The sequence below is a fragment of the Hypomesus transpacificus genome, unplaced genomic scaffold (assembly GCF_021917145.1).
Source record: "Hypomesus transpacificus isolate Combined female unplaced genomic scaffold, fHypTra1 scaffold_91, whole genome shotgun sequence".
NCBI lineage: Eukaryota > Metazoa > Chordata > Actinopteri > Osmeriformes > Osmeridae > Hypomesus > Hypomesus transpacificus.
Window position 1 is genome coordinate 142161 of NW_025814042.1, and position 7490 is coordinate 149650.

Here is a 7490-nt window from a genome sequence, read left to right on the forward strand (position 1 = left end):
TTGAGAGTGCGGGTTTCCTCTGAATACCATGGAGCCAGTTTTTTGTCTATTCTTTTCCTTGGTTTGAGTGGAGCAACAGAATCTAGGGATTGCTGAAGAACCAAATTCAGATCCCTGTTACAGTGTATATCAATAACAAATATAGAATTGGGAACTCTTAAAACAATAACCAGGCAGCTAGGCACAGAAATATTAACAGCAGACTTCCAGGTATCCTCCCATTCTTTTACACTGTGAAAAGATGTATGTGAACAAACACAGAATTTACGGTGGCAGGGAGGGGCAAACAATAAACATACGGATCTTAAAGTAAGTTAAAAGTGCAAAAGTTTAACTATTTCTTAGAACTAAAATCTAAGAATAAAACTATTTAAATATAAAATATGTATAAAAATAAGAATAAGACTAAGTAAGTACAATTTTGATAACATAGTGGTTACTTTATCAAAAGTTAGTGAAATACAGTGATCAATGTTATCTGTTTTTACAATTTCACCATGAGATTATGTGACTTAAGTTAAAGGTCCCCATAGCATGCTGTTTTTGGATGCTTTTATATAGGCCTTAGTGGTCCCCTAATACTGTATCTGAAGTCTCCTCCTGAAATTCAACCTTCGTGCAGAATTACAGCCACTACGAGCAGTCCCACAATGAGCTTTCCTCAGGATGTGCCGTTCCTGTATCTGTAGTTTTAAATGCTATGAGGAGGAGAGAGGCGGGGCTAACTGCCATGCTTCGGTCGTTTGTAAGCCATGATGTCTCTCGAGGAAAAAACAATATCGTGCTTGCACAGTCGTAGCTAATTTTATCATTGGCGGGCCATATTCTTTGGACGGGCAAAGCAGAGTAAGGGGAGCTAACCTTTCCCCCTTATAACGCATAAGAGGAAAATTCCAGATGGGCCCATCTGAACTTTAATTTTCTCAAAGGCGGAGCAGGACATTCCGGGCTTGGTTTACACATATCGCAATTTCTAGCCACTGGGGGACCATAGGTAGCTTGGCTCTGCCCTCCTACATACTTCCGCTCAATTTGGATTTTGCTTCTGTACTAGGTCTGGGAGCTCGGCTCTGAAGTCGGTTTCCAGAAACAAATTTGTTGTAGGTCCGCAGATCAGCGAACAGAGGGAGTGGCTTTGAACGATGACGTTAATGTCGTGCACTTGTTTGAGTAGTTCAGTAATGGCGGCGGAGAAAGATGCGAGCGAAACTATTCTGCGGTTGTGGCAACGCTGCCGAATATAGGTTAAGGCCGGAACAAGAACATTCCTTGCTGAGTTTTGTTGGTGGCCATGATGTTGTGGCCCTCCTCCCCACGGGGTTCGGGAAAAGTTTGATTTTCCAGCTACGCAGCTTGCTCCATTACAGTAGTGGTGAAGGAGTTGGCTAAGGCGAACGCTTGCGATTGGTTATGGCAAATCAGAGTGGTTCTGGGCGGATCCAATTGTTTTACACTTCAACAGAGGACCCGCCTTCAAGGAAGTTAACGTTTGTCAATGGAGAGATCCCAGACCCTCTGTACAAATGAAATGTACGAGGGTCTGGTTAGGACCAGGCTAGACCATAGGTAGGATAGGGGAACTCATATTAATGTTAAATAACCTCTTAAAGTGAACTTTTCATATCATGGGACCTTTAACACTGTATATGTAAGGGTTTGGAGAAGCACATTTTGTCGTATTGGCTTAAATAAAATTCAAATCCTAATAGTAATCAAATCAAATGCTTGGACAGTAATATGAATCTGGTATCTGTGGCCGTTACAGGACTTTAATTAACACAAAGAATAACGAATCCTTATTGGATACTGCAGTTCTTTAGTAGAGTAGAAGTTAATTTCTCTGATTCAAGTTGGTGATAGTTTCTCCACAGAGGCAATGTATGTTTAATGATAAATGTTCAACTTTTAACAACAGGAACTATAGGCTTTTCACAAGTTGCTTGTGATGAAAAATGCTGTTGGCTACATTTCAGATGGAGGAAAGAACTTATATAGCCAAAAGATAAGAGTACAGTCTCTTAGAGTTCGATGGGCCTAAATGTTAACCTGACAAGTCAGATAGTTTGTTGCACAGAACCACCTGGGGAAGTCATCCTTGGAAACTGTTAGGAAAAGGGCAGGCGCTTTTACCCCTAAAATTGCAAGGGATTTTATCTGTCTATTAGGGGCGGGCGGTATGACGGTATATACCGTGCGACGGCAGAAACCGGGAGAGTTTTGGCTATACCGTTTCAACCGCGGTATACTTTTTGACTACTTTTAAATGTTTTGGGTTGGGCAAAAAGGGCTCAACAAATTCAACAAAAGGGCTTTACAAATTTGTGATATTTTTGTATTTCACGTCAAATAAATGTCTGGTTGTTGTATTGTATATAAGCCATTGCATAAATCGTATTCCTTCAATATTTAGAATTGTAGTTTAACTTTTATTTGATTTTCTATTTTCGTTTGACCTTGATGCAGATTTGCGTTGGTCTGACGGAATTTTTGATGTGGAGTACACATTCATGCCGATGCTAATTAATTATATATTTGATGACCCATTCTGCAGGTAACCAATTTGATTTGTTGCTCAATTTGTATGTCTCGTGCTGTAAAATTATTGTTGTAAAATTACACTGGTGGCGTTGCTAGCATTCTTGATTTAGGATGACTAGTGAAGGCTAGCTACTGACTAATTGAGAGTGAGGACATGCCGGGAAATATCAAACTGAGGCTTTAACGTATCGACCGAGCTTTAACAAGGTTGACACGCCGACACCAAAGTTAGATATGGATAGTAAAACTCTGAGCTGTGAGTACGTCACCATGCGGATGGCATGACTGTGCATTCGCCAATCGGAACGCTCGTACTGTCGTTGCCTTTAAATAATAGCCAGTAACGTCTTGTAGTACATGCAATACCGTTTTTTCCACCACACTAGTGGCACTGGTAAAATTTCTTAACTGAATTTACAGAACAATTACTATACCGTGATATATACCGTAACCGTGATATAAAATTACTCATACCGTGATAGAAGATTTTGGCCATATGGCCCACCCCTATCTATCACTCTCTATCTAAGGCCTGTAGCTGCCAGGAGTTCCTCTGTAGGATGATAATTTGTTTGGCCACAAGTGCATTACTTCAGACGGCCTAAGGTCAGATGGCTGAGCGGTTAGGGAATCAGGCTATTAATCAGAAGGTTGCCGGTTTGACTCCTGGCTGTGCAAAATTATGTTGTGTCCTTGGGCAAGAAACCTCACCCTACTTGCCTCGGGGGGAATGTCCCTGTACTTGCTGTAAATTGCTCTGGATAAGAGTGTATGCTAAATGACTAAATGTAATGTAAATGTAACTTGAAGCCTGGCAAGATGGATTCATGGACAAGCTAACTCAAAAAAGCTTTAATAATAATTAAACCCCCACTAAAAATAATTTAAATGAAACACAATCGCATGCATCTGAGCTCACCTGCTTTGAACGTCCCTCTTTTTAAACAGGAAATTGCAGCCTGAAAATATATGAACAGAGGAATAACAAATAAGATGATTTGCCTGATTTTTTTTTAGGTAATTACAAGAAAAGATTATTCATAATGCATAAGCATATGACCCTTACATAAGACAACCTTTACCTTAAATTCTTTTTCTTTTTCCGGGGAATGATTTTTGGGAAGACCTTGAGGAGAAGAGATGTGGGAAGAAGTAGAAAGTGGGTAACATAGAGAGAGGGTTGGTGAAGGAGGTAAAGAGAGCGAGGGACTGGGGAAAGGTGCGGAGAAAGAATGGGAGGGAAGAGCAGGAGAACAGAAAGAGTGGGAGGGAAGAGGAGGGGAAGAGAGAGAGGGAGTCATAGGATGTGAAGAGAGAGAGGGAGTAGGAAGAGTAGATGAAGAGAGAGAGGGAGTAGGAAGAGTAGATGAAGAGAGAGAGGGAGTAGGAAGAGTAAATGAAGAGAGAGAGGGAGTAGGAAGAGTAGATGAAGAGAGAGAGGGAGTAGGAAGAGTAGATGAAGAGAGAGAGGGAGTAGGAAGAGTAGATGTAGAGAGAGAGGGAGTAGGAAGAGTAGATAAAGAGGGAGTAGGAAGAGTAGATGAAGAGAGAGAGGGAGTAGGAAGAGTAGATGAAGAGAGAGAGGGAGTAGGAAGAGTAGATGAAGAGAGAGAGGGAGTAGGAAGAGTAGATGAAGAGAGAGAGGGAGTAGGAAGAGTAGATGTAGAGAGAGAGGGAGTAGGAAGAGTAGATAAAGAGGGAGTAGGAAGAGTAGATGAAGAGAGAGAGGGAGTAGGAAGAGTAGATGAAGAGAGAGAGGGAGTAGGAAGAGTAGATGAAGAGAGAGAGGGAGTAGGAAGAGTAGATGAAGAGAGAGAGGGAGTAGGAAGAGTAGATGAAGAGAGAGAGGGAGTAGGAAGAGTAGATGAAGAGAGAGAGGGAGTAGGAAGAGTAGATGTAGAGAGAGAGGGAGTAGGAAGAGTAGATAAAGAGAGAGAGGAAGTCATAGGAGGTGGGTGTGGGACCGGGACAAGGTTAAGGGTGAAGGTTTGATCCTGAGTGGAGGCAGGGGATGTTGCTTCTGGTGTTTCTTCTCTTGTTTCTTCACCAGCTGTGGCAACGAGGCTATTGTGGTCTGAGAGATGAAGACAAATAAGTAAATGTAGAGGGAAGCAATATGTTCTCTGCTCCCAGCTTGAATCTAACTATAACAGCCCCACAAATGAGGTTAATTAAACAGAAACAGGGTCTAATCGGGGAATATTTACTCATCAACAATATTCTATTAGTATATTTTATGTTACATAACGTGTTTAGAAACTAAATGTAAATGCAAAGTTATAAAAAAGCATGTCCCAATGCAAAATATGTGTTCTTACATTTCAGATAGTATTCATAAAGGGTGGTCATTTTTTTAATGATCTCCCTCACAGGCCCCTCTGGTATGAAGCCTATGCCTGCAATGACCTCTGCTGTAAACCCCCCCCCTCTCTTCTCTTTCCAGGCCCCTCTGGTATGAAGCCTATGCCTGCAATGACCTCTGCTGTAAACCCCCCCCCTCTTTTCTCTTTCCCCATGAAGAGCAGGGGCTTTAAGTCCAGTTCATGCAGCTTATTGACCTAAAAAACAGACATTAACAAGTTATCAGGCTTTGTCCTCTGTATCAGCTCTCTTGCCATCTGATCAACTACTTTTGAAATGGTATCATACTTCTTCCTACTTTTCAAAGTATCTACTATACTTCTTTTCAAATTGACAAAGCTAGGGGTCCTTACAGGAAGTCCTGACAGAAAACTGGCATTGATATCAAGTTCCGACTATTATAGTATGGATCTGAATGGAACCGTAACCTAAGACCTCCACATTCTCACTCACAGATATGCGGGCTGAATCTATCACTCTGCCTGCGTTGCGGTGCTTCTTCACATTCTCCCCCCAGTCACCAACATGCAAACTCTCCTCCTTGGACTTAATCCTCTTTTTTTGTGAGAGGCTTGCAAAACATGAAAGGCATGTTTTGCGGTTGGCAGTATTCATGACCTGGCAGTGAGGGCAAGGCCTGCTTTTGGGTTTGGTCATTTTCTGCAAACATAAACACATTGACATGTTATAAGCATTACAAGTAGGAATATGAGTAACACACATTAAATAATTATTGTTCTTACATTTCATTCCTATGGCTTATGGGTATTGTCGTAAAGCATGAACTTCGGCATGAACATGGAAAGAAGTAATGTATATATTTGTCTCACAAACACCGAGGCAGGTAGCAAGCAGAGAGCGTAGGCAGGCAGATGGAGAGTTGGGGTGAGTGGGATGTTTCTTTGGGACACAAGAAAGTGCAATATTAGAACACTTTGAATATAAATAGTAGATAATAGACTCGGAAGTACAAGGAGGCCAGGAACGTAGGTACCAGGTTGTAAAAACAACGATCTGGCGGTGAGTGGAGGGCAAACCAGGGTATGTCACCGCAAGTTATTGGGAAACTGGACCGCAGGTGTGGATGTTGTGCAGGTAGGGTGGACTGGATCACTGGAGCCTGGAGATTCACACAAACACAGACAAACAGAAAGACACAAACAGAAAGACAGGCAGAGCCTGTGGAGGGCGTAACACAGGTAGACAGAGGTAGGTGGACACAGGTATACACAGGTACGTCCTGACAAATTATTAAAATAGGCAGTAAGGCAAGGATATGGTGAGGTAGTAATATGGTGAGGTAATAAGGATATCGATATCGTTTCCAGAAAATGCGTGACTTCAGCTGCAAGTAAGAAAAGATAAAAAATACTATACAATAAATGTCATACCTAGCAAGCTATGAGATGTAAAAAGGACCACGCCAGCAAAGATAAACATTGGTCTGAGTCCAATGAAAGTGCACCGGTTCATGACCTTGCATGACATAACGTTAGACTAGCTAACTAGCTAGCACAGTGTATTAGCTTATTTTTGCAGTTTACAAAGTCAATTAATTTATATTGGTGATGCAAAGCACCGGGCAATGTACGTCAAACATAATAACATTAAACCAACCTAAAAAATAAAATAAAAACTTTATAGTAGGATAGTATCTTAAATATATGTTTACCTCATCGATAATAGCTTACCTTTTCAGTACGAGAGAGCGGAGGTTTGGGTGACAAGAAGTAGTTCCAGCCAGATATTGAGCGTCAAACTTTTAGGCGACTTGTGTGTAATAATAAAATTACAATAATGTTGGATAATTTATAGGTTTTGCTGTCAGTGCATTTGACATGATTGCTTCCATGCGCTTAAAATTATGATTAAAATTAAATGATATCCCTCCCCCGATGGATTTTTTTTTTCTTTTTTTTTTTATGCATATAGGCCTACCTTTTTAGATCGGTTTATTTGGTATCAGTCCATTTTATAAATAACTTTTATGTCCTCAAATAAGGTTTATGTCATTTATAACGTTTATGTCTTGGATATAACAAAAAAAATAATGTTGAAAGCACATCGGCCGGATTTTTACGAAATCACCCAACTTATTATGGTGACGTTTCGTAAAAATCCGAAAGCCGCTCATCAAAATCTATGGGAGACCTAATGCGTCAAAATACGACGCCATAGTTCACAATTTTCTACGGGAAAAGCCTAACATATTAACGTGGAAGTCAATGGGCGTCCCTAGGCGTCAAAAAACGTCGAAAAAGGCGTCCCCCGGCGTCGGTATAGTGACGCCAAAGGGCTCTGCCCAAGCGTCAATATTTGACGAGTTGGGATGAGACTGGGTTGCATGACAACTTAGCTCAAAGCACATATCATTGGTTAAGGGGTTACTGGGAGGGGGAAATAAATGTATCGTCAGCAACGGCAGCCATTGTTTTCCGAGGCGGAGCTAGAGCGGATACCATGGGAGATTGCCTACAGTAGATTTACAGCCTCGAATTGAAATCGGAGACGATATTATCAGTAAAGACAAATTTCTTAATGTGTTGTCAATATTGTCAATTAAAAGTCTAAACTTTTTACTTACGAAGAAT

The 7490-nt window shown here is 41.1% G+C and overlaps 1 long non-coding RNA gene across 1 annotated transcript; it reads right to left on the reverse strand.

Moving 5' to 3' along the window:
- Positions 1–4990: 4990 nt before the first annotated feature.
- LOC124466314 lies at positions 4991–5985 on the reverse strand. Its single transcript, XR_006955919.1, has 4 exons — positions 5894–5985; positions 5730–5799; positions 5353–5559; positions 4991–5096 (listed from the first exon to the last, which is right to left on the reverse strand). It is a non-coding gene; the product is annotated as an uncharacterized LOC124466314 (long non-coding RNA).
- Positions 5986–7490: the final 1505 nt, after the last annotated feature.